General features: G+C 43.3%; 1 protein-coding gene across 1 annotated transcript in view; it reads left to right on the plus strand.

Moving 5' to 3' along the window:
- Positions 1 to 2957: 2957 nt before the first annotated feature.
- TSPAN18 (tetraspanin 18) overlaps positions 2958 to 12364 on the plus strand; it is a 64187-nt gene continuing 54780 nt past the window's right edge. Inside the window, exon 1 of the mRNA XM_009277474.2 lies at positions 2958 to 3086. The gene's annotated coding sequence lies outside the window, so the exon portion shown is untranslated. The remainder of the gene's footprint in view (positions 3087 to 12364) is intronic.

Below are 12364 nucleotides of genomic sequence, written 5' to 3' on the forward strand. Positions count from 1 at the left end.
AATTCCAGCAGAGTCTGTTGTACCCCTTAATCAAACCAAACTCAGGAGCCATAGAGTCTAAAGCCCCAAGGGTGTACCTTAGTGCAGTGTTGTGGATGGGACACCCGAGAGCTGCTAGGCTGGGTCAGATCTTGTCTAATCCAGGGCCTTGTCTCCGATAGAAGCCAGCAGTGATTAGAGAGAATGTAAGACCAGGGCAACCAACCAGGAGAAATTCCACGTTAAGCTTTTGTTTATTTTTGTTTTCATATTAAAAATGTATTAAGCCCAGATGACCCATAGTCTACTGGCTCTACTCCTCTTTGAAAATTCACCTACAGGGCTAAAGGAGAGTTGGATTCCTTGGTGTTGCTGTCCCTCTCTGTCCCTCTGCATCAGCCACGGAGAAGGTCCCTGGTTGTTACTGTCCTGTCAGGTTTCGCACAAGCTGCTGCCTTTGCCCTAGTCAGATACAAAGGAATCACATTAACTAAAATAAAAAATCAGACTGTTTATGCAGGCAACATGTCTTGAAAACAGCTCTCTGTCAGGCTTTTCTGAGGTCTGCTGAGAGAAAGGAGAATATTCCTGCTGCTTGAGACACTCTCAATTGGATTAGATAAAAACAAAGCAGGGTGGAGTGGAGAGGCATGATCCTTCTCTGGAGAGGAGGATTTGGATGACCTGAGATATCTTCTGTTTCTTAATGTTCCTTGAATAGAGATGATTGAAATCTTTCATCTGAGCAAGTACACACAGAAGACAAAATACAATATTAGTGACCCTAAATATATTAGAGCTCTCTGCTTCTGATCACAGCGGTACATCAGCTGGAATAGTAATAGGGAATGAATGGGTTTTGCCTACATGGACAGCACTGTTCTTCCATAATGGAAAGGGAAAATTGGTACTAAAAATGCCATTGAATCAAATTTTTGATGACTCTCAGTACACCTGCCGGTGACACTTTCCATCTTGTGGTTTCAGAGCACTTTGCAAATGTGAATAAATTAATCTTTTTTTCCTCACTGTCTCCAAAGGCTGGGAGTTACTCTCCAATACTGCATGTCTGAAAGGATTAGGACTGCATTCAATAGGGTAGGTTTCCATTAGGCAGCAGACACTTTGTCCTGTGCAGAAGTATATGGACATATGCATTTTCTACATGCAAGCACTTGCACCTCTCAAATACTTGCCCTTCCTCTTTAAAGAAACCAGGATGTGGTTGGTATGTGTGCATTTGAAATGCCAGGTTGGGCAGAGCAGGGAAGAGGCTTGTAAACAAACACCCACAGGAGGATGAAGCTCAGCTGAAAGCATTTGAGTCCACTGGAGACATGGGCAAGGAGAACATCTGCCTCAGTACCTGTTTGGTGGGCCCCTGCTCCGCTCACTAGACCACAATGCTCTTCTAGTGCACCTAAGATGAATGACCAGGGTGCAGAGCACTCCTCGGCAGGGTGTCTCAGGCTGGGCACAGCATGCAGCACTCCTGTGTCCCACTGAGCCCTCTCCCTTGTCCTGGGGAAGTGTGAAATAGCGCTTCTGTGGAGGGGAGCAGGGGGCTGCTGACAGAGGGCTGATATCTGCGCGCATGGCAGGAATTTCCTTTCATGTGGTCTGGTGTGACATTAGCACTTCCGAGCCAGCTTGTTAGTGGTGTTGTAATCTACTGGATTGACAAGTAAATGCTAGCTCAGCTCAGTATGGCTGTCTTCTCCAGAGAGCATGACAGAAAAGGGGACCTTGAGATGACCAGCTGCAGCCCTGTCTCAGTGCCTTACAGGACTGCTGGATGGAGTTGCTGTGAAAGGACCTTCTCCCCCAGCTTTTTGTCTTGACTCTGGAGGAGTTACTAAGCGCTGTGATGCAGCGGGGGCACTGATGCTCCCTGATGCTGAATGAGGACAGTTGGCATTGGCTTTGGGATGCTAGAGGGGCTGGGCAGGGTGGAGGGTTTTGGTTTCAAAAGAGAGCAAAGCAGCAAGGTAGAGTGGGGAGGAGAGAAGTAATGCTATGAAATGGATTTGCATGGCGCCAGCTTCATATCTGAATTGGAGCTATCAGGGAGAATGAGATCCAGACTCGGTGCCGTTCTCTAGAGAGAAGCCGTTATGGAGCGATTGCTCTGTTAAGTGCTGGCTTCACCTCTGGGTCCCTGGTCTGGCTGACTTCTGCAAGGAGAAAACCAACAAGATCTGGCATGATCCCTCCTTTCCTACTGGCCTTTCCTGCCTTTCTCCAGGCTCTGATTTACCTTCTTTCGCTTGCTTATTGCTTTCACCACCTGAGCGTCTCCCACTGAACCCTTCTCCTCCTGGCTCTTCATCCCACCCTTACCTGCTTCTCGGCTCCATCACCTTGCCCTCTTTTTCATCCTCAATCTTTTCTGGTTCCCTCCATCAGCATACAGTTGTACTCTAACATCTATCCAGTAAGTCAACGTGTGTGCATATTTGTTGCATACAATACAGGAAAGTGTGTGTGTGTATATGTGTGTATGTCTTAAACATTTAACTACTTTTGTGTTTTCACACACTACTCCATCCTCTATTCTGGGACTTGCCTTCGGGGGATGCACAGCATCTCTTCCTGGTGTTCCTGTCCTCTCCTTTTCCCTGGTGACTCTCTGCTGCTGCACAGGGGAGCAGGAGGGGAAGATGCAGAGCAATTCTGTTGCTCCTCTCTTACTCTTCTGGAAATAGTCCTGTTCCTCCTCCTGCCTTCTGGTCAAAGCCCTTTTCTGTCCAGTCTAAATGGACTGGAAAGTAAGGAGGAAGATTTTGCCTTCAGTCCAGGCCTTGCCAAGGTCTTCAGGGTCTCTGCCAGATGCTTCCCCTCACCTCCTTCAGATGTGCAAGAAGGAGTTATCTTTAGCTAAGTGGGAAGAAGTGAGTAAAGCAAGGTCACGGTCTTCTCCTCAGGCCCAGTACGGAGGTGTGTGTCTTACGGATTTGTCATTGCTGTTTCTGACAGGTTGACCAGCCTGGATCACGGTGCTAGGGACCTGAAACAAGGACCCTGGCTGATGCATGTTTAGTACGGCCTGACTTTTTGAGGAGAACAAGTATTTCTCTGAAGGCCTGTCCTCTCAAAGCAGTGCGCAGGTAAGGCAGACAGCGCTCCTAATGCTCAGGCTCTGCTGCTGCTGGGCTCTGGCCTTGCTGCAGTGGACTGAGCAGAGGATTTTTTCCATTCAGTTTGGCTCAAGAGGGGCTTTGTCACCTCTGCCTGACATATCTGTAGGGGTGAAATCTTACGTTGTATTTATAGCACGGGGAATGTTTTTCAGCAAAAATGTACTTTCAGAGGATCAAGACTGCTCACATAGTTGAGATAAATATAGGCTAAAAGTGTGGGAGGAGTATGCTGAAAAAATAAAAACGTTACAGATGAGGTATTAATAAAACAATACTTAGACCTCTTGTTCTAAAATAATTTTATATTGAAAATAACCTGAATTTAAACAGAAAGCTTTTTAAGAAAAGGAATGAAGAAGTGTATGTTGGGGGGAACGGGTTAAGTAAGAAATTAATTAAATAATTTAGTTTTCAATTGGGCAAGATGTTTCAGGTCATCCAAAAGTGAAAAAAACCCAAACAGAAAAGCCCTGCAGTTCTAATCGCAATGACTCATGGAAACCAGATCTAGAAAAGATGAGGCCCTTTAGTCCAAACCCTTAATCCCCTACTAGTATGTAACATCGTTCCCAGCAGTGTCTACCAGTCCTGTTTTAAATGATGGGATTTTCCCTTGTCCCCTTGGGATACTATTGCGCAGTCTAATAGAATTAATCTGCTTACTTCTCTTTCAACCCCTGACCACTGTAGATGCAATTAGTAGTAGGCGATGGGAGGATTCTGTTTCCTATGCTGTATTATGAAGGCTTAGGGCTGTATTGTGTAAAACCAGACATCAGTTGCAAGCGCGTATGCATGAGTGTGGCTTATCTGTCAGTACTCATTACAGCCCCATAAATGTCTCTGAACTACAGAGTTCTCAGACTCGCAGGAGCTTTTCTACAATAGTAATTCAGGATCTGATAAGGCACAGACTAATGTATTTGAATGCCTGTGAGAAAGATAGTGTGATTGGAAACTAAAGTGAAATGCAAAGTCATATGCTGCTCGTGCTAGAGACTCTCAGAGGCAATTTACTTCTCTGTTTCTGGAGCATTCGCTGGCCTCATTTTTGACTTCTCTCTCGGACAATTTGGTAGGAACTACATGAAATAGCTTTTTGCTGTGTGTGGTGCTGCCGGAGGTACCACTGCACCTTCCATCTGTGAATTTCAGGACTGTCTTAGATGAATATTGTGGGATTCTGCTGAAGTTTACTGAAAGGCTCCAGTCAGATAGCCAGATGAATATAAAGTCAAATAAATTGGAGCTGGAAAATCATAGCTGGTCTTATTTAGATTGTCTCCATTCAACACAAAGTAGAGCTTCCTTCTGTGACGTTTTGCCCATTTTGCTTCTTAAATTTGGAAACGTTTTAGTAGTGGGAACTGTTACTCAGTTTCTAGAGCACATGGGTGGAGTTTCGACCTGTTTACACCTGGAAACTACAGCAACAGGTGATCTGTACAAACTCTTTGTGTGTTTGCATTCATCCACTTCTAAAGTGAATTAAAAAACACATCCTAATACAGAAAGCAACTGCAATATAATTGCTGTTGGATGTTTGAATGAGGCTGCAACGTGAAGCGGGGCCAGGGGTCCTGAAAAACTGTGCACGTGCCAGCCTTCCACATGGGCCGCATCCAGTGGCACTAGAAGAGAAGGTTACAATCCTGTTCCTCCTCCCTCCCAATAAATCCCTGGCTCTAACATGCCATAGCTTTTCTGGAGTACTTCTGCAAATAGAAAGCCTAAATGTAAACTTAGCCACTGGTCCAGTGTTTCATTATCAAGATAAGTTAATTAAGCCTATTAAAATTTGACTAGATTGCCTGTGTTTGTCAGATCAGAATTTCTTAAATGCTGAAGATTGAGTTACAAAGCTTTGATGTGTTCAATGAGTCCAGTGCTAATTTGCCCATTGTTTTTAATCAGTTGAAATTCTTTTCCAGCTTGGTGCTTGGCTGCTTCATGTGGTTTTGTAGCTTACTTTAAAGGATGGGGAGGTGGTGACTGAAGCAAGGTGTAACGATCCGTAGCGCTTTAGATCATCTGCAGCTTATGTTCCTTGTCCCTGCTCTGCCAGTCACGCTTTTTTCCAGTGAAAGTGTCAGTAAACCAAAGCAGAAAGATACCGTTTCTCCTCTACTCTTCCCTTTTTCTTTTCCCTGAAAGTTTATCTTGCTGCTCACTTTTTAAAAGCACTGCATTAGCTGGGGGGGGGCTGTGAAGGAAAAGGCATGCTTTAAATACAGATGCTGGTGATAGTCCTTTCAAAAGCTGCATTTCTCAAGCTGGGAGCTATTGACCCCTTTCAGTGCAGTCACAAAGAAATCCAAGAGGAAATGGAGGGTGAGGGCCAGCAGGGAATATATCTATATAATTTTTTTCCCCCAAGTCGTCTTCTTACTCCACCCCCTGCCAGGCTGGCTATTGTTTGAGACTCCACATGGGATACCAGTTGCCATATAGGAAAATGGCATCATGCTACGTTCTTTCTAAAAATTGATTTTTTTACAGTTGCCTTTTTTTTTTCTTGCTGACAGTTGTTCTGCTTTTGTGGAAGATCTGGACAAAAGGAAAGTAGTAGGCTACAGTATGCACGTATACAGTCTTGGTCTGTGCAAAAGATTTCACTGGCTCTTTTATCACGGTTTAGGTGATTAGGCAAAGCAGCAATAGCAAATGAGGTTCAGCTACTATGACAGGAGCAGAAGATGTTGCTGTGCATTTTCCTGCATCCTGAACTCAGTAATAATCCTCCTTGCCTTTTGATTTTTCTTGCTTAAGAGGATGCTCAGGCAGTGGGACAGAGGCATGGAGTGTCCCCTCTGTGTCCCTGTTCATTCACAATTTACCATTTATTCAGTGTGTATTTCCAGTCCTGATGCAAGCACATCTGGACTGTTACAAGGGGATCCCGCCTTTTGCTTCCAGGGTGTTCCCTACCGGATTGTCCCTGTTTCAGTGCTTGAAGTTTTAAGGGGTGAAAATCTCTTTCCACCAGGACTTTATGATTTGTGATCGAGAGCTGGGACAAAAACAGTGCTACTGAACTGGGGCTTCTGTTCCTCCCCATTCCCTGAAAACGTGGTTCATGAAATGGCACTAATCCTCATTCACTGTGTTAGATGAAGACATAGGGCTGCAGAGACCTGAACCTCCTGCTCCCAGCTTGTGCTTTGTTCATTCCTGCTGATGTGCTGAGTGAGTGGCGTGCACCAGTTTGGGCCGCTGGCCAATGACCAAGTCCATTGCTGGGAACGACCATAGTCCGATTATCGCCAAAGGCAGCTGAAACAGGAAGCAAGGCTGCATGCAGCAGTATTTTAGAGGCTGAGGTGCTTCTGCAGGCAACAGGGGTGGGTCAGAACATGTGCCGGCTCAGGAAAAGGACTGAAAACACCCCTGAGGTTTGGTTTTTGTTTTCTGGTGCAGCCGTCACTTGTTGATGAACCGTCACTCTGTTCTGATGAACAGAAACTGCCTGCTTTTTGGAAATAAGTCTGAATTCCAAACAAATCCACTTAGTGACTTCTGCAAAGGAACAGCTGGAGCAACATGAGCATAAATAAGGCTGAATCCCCTGACTCCAGAAAGCAGAGGCAGAGACTAGAGTGGGAAAAGCATAGGTCTGGGAGCTGGGAACACAGCCAGCTCTTGGAGAGGAGTGAGTGCGTGCTTGTGCACATGTGCATAAGAGTTGGGCGCTGCTCTTCTTATATCCTCTTGTGTCAGTAGCTGGGATACAGCTTCTTGTATCCTCTTGTGTCAGTAGCTGGGATACAGTCTTTAGCCGTGCTCCCTGTGGTTGCCATCACTTTTGACTCCCTGTGATGCCCTGTTGATTCTCTGTATAAAAAACTGTTCAGCAACTGTAATGTTGTGGATGACTTAAAAATAAAAGCAGACAAAAACCCACTCCCTCTTAGAAATAGCAGCAACAAATTTTGGGGTTCATTTACCACAATCATGTCAAAATACTCAATCTGTGTTATGCCGAGCTGTGATTACAGAAGTGGAAAAAAGGAAAGTACTTTCTAGAAACACTTTTTTTGCAGAAAATTAGTTGTTTGATATTATTATTATCTGTGTATCCATTGGCAATATACACATTTTTCTTTTTAAAATATTGAACAATTGGACAACTTTTAAAGAAATTGCAATTCTGTGAAAATGGAGCAAGGACTTTTTAGAGGTTGTGTTCCTCATAAAAACCTGGAAATGGAGGCCACATTGACCAAAGGAAGCAGATATCATATTAAGAAACTTCTAATTTTCTTTAATTTTTCTTTAGATTGTAAGTTAAATTGTTTGGAGAAGCTGTGCTACTCTCATATCTCTGCAAAATGAGTCTTCAAGAGAATCTTCCCGTGTGATAAATTGTGCTTATACTAGAGATACAATTGTGGAAGCCTCCTGGACTTTGCTAAGATACTTGAGTTTGCACCACTGTGACAGGGGGAATGCCCTCACATAGCTTTTTCTTCACAAAAGATAATTTGGTGCCTCCCAAATGCTGCCACAGAGGTATCAAGAGGAGATATCACTCACAGCGAGTGGTGCGGAACGATGCAATGCCCCATGTGCTCAGTTCTCAAATTACCAGTGAAGCAGCTAACGACTTTTGACATGTACATGCCTGTCATTGGACGTCTGAGTTAACATTGTGCAGATAAATGGGACGCTCCTCACCCGACAGCTATTGTTTCAAGCTCTCTGCAAACTCCCAGGCCTCGTGTTTTGGTTACAGTCTGCTCACATTTATAACTGTCCTAATAACTGTCATGGCCAATGATGATATGTTTGTTGTATGCACATTTATAAGTGAAAGACGAGCGTAAAGGGTGAGCGTCAGGTCGGCAATGCATCCAGAGGGCAGGTAGAGCATGTGCCAGCACCGTTTCAGTCTTGCTCCAAGCGTGCCCGGCAGTGGCCAGCAGCTACCCTGTGAGCTCCTGGACCAGAGGAGCCCCACTCGGGATCTCGGCTGGGGTAGCAGGAGGTTTCAGCTCTTAATTTCTGCTGCTGAAGGTGCTGTAAGCTAATTCATCAGGCTGTAAGTGGCTGCTGACGATGTGGTGCGTTTCTGCTGCTTCTGTGTCTTTACGGGTCTAGAGGTGATACAAATAGCCAGAGAGCTCAAACGTCGCTGCAGCTGACTCTGCCAGAGGTGGATTGACATTCTGAGAGGTATTGCCCCAGAGACTTGGAGTCGGTGCTTCTGATGTTGACTGTGGCGCACGTGGGGGCTGATTTTGGCTGCATGTGCTTTCCTATGGAGCCGGGAGCTTGTGTGACATGTAAATGATAACGAAGGAGGAGGAAATAAATTGTCATTAGAAATATCTCTCTCTCAGTTCCTATCATTTAGTTCTAATGCTATAGTGGTAATGTAAAGCTTTTTTTCCCTGACTGTATCAAGGGTAGAGTGCTTTGTCAAGGGAAAATGGGGTTTACCCAATGTGACAGGGCAGGAAAGCAAAGCTGCCTTTCATCGCCGTGCTGAGTCCTGCGGTGGAGTGGCTGAGATGGTGTCACTCAGAACAGCAGTGAAGGCTTTGCATCACTTATTTTGAGACCTACAGAAGTACATTTGCTTTTGATTTGTGAATTTTGAAAAATACTGAGTGAAGCTGGGGACTTAGTTTAAGAGCTGCTAGAATTACTCTCTCGCTGTAGAGATTTCTCAGGAAGCAGATATGTAAGAGGGGTATATGTGCATGTATTTGAAGCTTTTTTCCTTGGGCTTATGAGTAAGAGCTGGGATCAGTGAAAGGTGATAACTGTTAGAATCAGTAATAAGGATAGTATTACCCTGTAAGTAGTGAAGTGGGTTTGGGGAGTTTTGCGTTCAATTACTAGCTCTGCGCCTAGCCTGTATTCTGACAGTGGGAAGTAGCTTGATCCCTGTCTGCCTTTCTTCCCTGTCCATATAAGGATGGTAACACAGCTGGTAAGTTTTTCTCTTGTAGAAAAAGGTGATAGAAGTATTTTATTTTGTGCAGAAACTGGCTTCATGAAACTTTTCATTCCTTTCCAGAGAAACCTGAAGATGAAAAAGTTTTCATTCTGGAGTTTTTATCTCTTCCCGCCCCCCCACCCGTTGCTCCTCCTTTCTGTGACAAAGCAGGAATGGGGAAGGGAAGAAAAAAAGGAAAGAGGTAATCCAGAAATTCCCTCTCCTCACATGAAAAACTGCCCATCAAAAAACGTCTATACATCTTACATTAAAAAAAAATTGAAAACCAGTTGATTTTTAAACTTGCAGAATATGAAAAAGGTTATTACTCTTGAATACCCTGACCTGTTTTAAAGCTGAGGTTTCTTGCTTGCATTGCTGTGTCTATTTAGTGCAAAATCTTCAGAGCTCTTTGGTGAGAGGAGTCTACACGTAGGTCAGCTGCTGGCCAGGCTTGTGCACAGTAAAGATAATGATAATCTAATGGCTGATTTGTCCTTTGTAAAATGACTCATTCTCCAGTTAGCTTCTAATGGATGTGAGCTGCATCCTTGGCAGACGTTACATTTGTTGACAGTACTGGCAGATAAGAAACTAGGAACTGAACAGCCTTGGACATGCTTGTGCTGGACGTTCAAGGCTGTTCTCCTTGGTGGCGTGTGGTAGGAGCTGTAAGGTAGAGATGACATGCAGGCATTTTGTGGCCGGATGACGTGAGGGGGTATAATGGCAGTGCTCTGCCTGTATTTTAGCTTCAGTGCCCTGCATAGGGAGGTCTTGAGCTGAACAGGGGACTGTCTGCCGCTGTTACTTTTCTGTAGAAGTGGAGCACAGCACATGTATGAGTGGACCAACCCCACCAGCAGCATGTGCAAAAATAAATAAATTCCAAAGAAGTATGTTTAAGCAATGTAAACTTCCTTTTTTATTAATTTGTGGAAAGTTTATTTTCAAATCCCCCAATACTCACCAGGTGCTAATTTTCAGATGGTCTGTAGCATTGGCTTGAAAATCTAAAGTATACAAGAGCTTTAACAGGCTCAGTCCCTCCCTGCTGCATGGCATGAGCCAGGCCCTGAGCCCAGGAGTGTAGGAGGAAGCTTTTCCTGGGAACTGGCTGTTCTGTAATTGCCATCTTGAACTGTTTCTGGCACCTTTCCCTGGCGACTGTTGATGACAGGATATTAGAGTTTATGACTACCTGACCCACTGGTTTCCCCATGTTCTGTGGCAGGGGTGGTTTTCAGGCTTGGGCATTCCTGCCTACTGTCTGGGTAGCCCTGGCTGATGCTAGAGAGAGACAGACGGACACCCAGTGCAATACAGATGACGTGTATGTCGAGGCAGAATTTGTCACTGACTCCTCAAACTGACCTGGACCATTTATAACCTTTGTGGCTGCAAAGTACATCCAAGAGTACATTTCAAGGAGGCTAAAAATAATATCCTCAATTTTAATTTATTTCTCCCACAAGTATTCAGTCAACAAGAAGGAAAGGAATAAGTTTGTCCTTTTTTTCCCCATGCTTAAGTGTTCAGCTCTCAGAATGGAGCTATAAGTTTATCGCAAGTTATTGGCCTGTTAGTTGAGTTGTCTTAGTGTATGGATCACGTTACTGGAAAGTGGAATCACTTGCCAGAACTGCCTTTGCTTTTCCATTTTCCTTTCTATCTCCCAATTTTGTGTGTTATCTGGTAGCAGCACTGAAGGCCAAACTCTCACTGAACTGATTGGAACCAGGAGTTGGCATTCCGCTATTCCGTCACCTTCTGCCAAAAGCCAGTGTTCAAAATAAAGACTGTACGTTCGGACTACTTACACAAATACAATTTATGGTAATTTAAAATACCTGAAGATCAGTACAGCAAAGCTCTGATTCTCCTAGTGACTTAGTAGGACCATACAGTAGATAAAGTTGAATATATTGAACAAGTCATCATCCCAGGAAAAGGGGACAAATGGTGGTGGCTTTTAAAAAGGAGTAATGAAATGTTTTTTGGGTTTTGTTTTTTTTTTAAGATTGGAAATGACTCGTTTGGAAAACTTCAAACTAGCTAGATGTAAGTGTAAACCTGAATCCAGATGTTTAGGACTAGCAATATAAATCCCTAGGGGTACTCAATAGTCCTGAGTATTAGGTGTACAAAGCTAAAAGTGCTGCCTTAGCTGCTTGAGATCTTGGTCTTTTGCTATGTGGTTTTTTTCTATTGATCCAGAATAATGGTAATTGATGAAAAGTGTAGCAATCTGATGTTTCTTCTCCTGTGAATAGAAAATCAGCTGTGTATATCAAGTCTGTGAATCACATCTCTGTACTAGATCATTTTTATGAAGGACAGAAATTACACAAACCTTTTTTCCAAAACCTTCACAGAGACCATAAATCTTCATAAAATCAAGTTGAAATTAAGTAAATAGTTTCAGTCAACAAAAGGGTTACGTATATATTTGTAAACATCAAAATACTTACTTCCAGATTTTTTAATGCAACATATTTTTGTTTTAGAAATGCCTAAGCTGATTCTTTCAACATTTAAAAATGAAAACCACATTTTACTATTAAAATTTGATCCAAACTTTTTATAAAAAGAGGTTTTGGTTTGTTTGGTGTGGTGTTTAAGGGTGTGTGTGTGTGTTGTGTTTTGTTTTGTTTTTTAAGTTAGGAAATGTAAAAAAACGAAGTTTCATCTTAGATTGAACAAAGCTTTGGGGAGTTGATGTGAAGGAATACCTTTGTAGTGTTTTGTTTCAGAAGAAAAGTCTTCCAGTTCAAACTGAAGCAATTCTTCCCCTCTGGTTTTTTTTTTTGTTTGTTTTGTCACCCAAACAACAAAATCTGTTGATCACCTTGCTATGTTCTTTCTGATGATACTGACACAGAGTAATTTTTCTTGGTTTTTGCTAATATAAAATTTGTTTGTGCTCCATTGCTGGAAGAGTTTGAGGTTTGTCTGGTAGGAGAATGATCATTAGGGCGTTACTCTTGCTTCTGCTGATGAGTTACTTTTGTTGCTTGTAGTTGCAGGTAGTCTGTTTGCTGCAGCTTTTCTTGTTCCTATTTTCCCATCCACCTCTGAGTTACTGAATACTCTCAGCTGCAAGTCAAGGAATAAAGTATGAGTGCTTGTAGTTCTCATTAAATGTTTTCTTTGCTAATTCTCTTTTATTGTGTCCCAGTGACTTGCAGCTGAGGATTAAAATGACTGCCCTCAGCACCAGCAGTAGGCTATGTTTGAAACCTCCAAAGGATATTGTTTATATTTTGCCTCTCTTGCCTGTATCCCTCATACGATGCCTTCCCCA

Source organism: Aptenodytes forsteri, unplaced genomic scaffold (genome assembly GCF_000699145.1).
Source record: "Aptenodytes forsteri isolate BGI_AS27 unplaced genomic scaffold, ASM69914v1 Scaffold146, whole genome shotgun sequence".
NCBI classification, from domain to species: Eukaryota; Metazoa; Chordata; class Aves; order Sphenisciformes; family Spheniscidae; genus Aptenodytes; species Aptenodytes forsteri.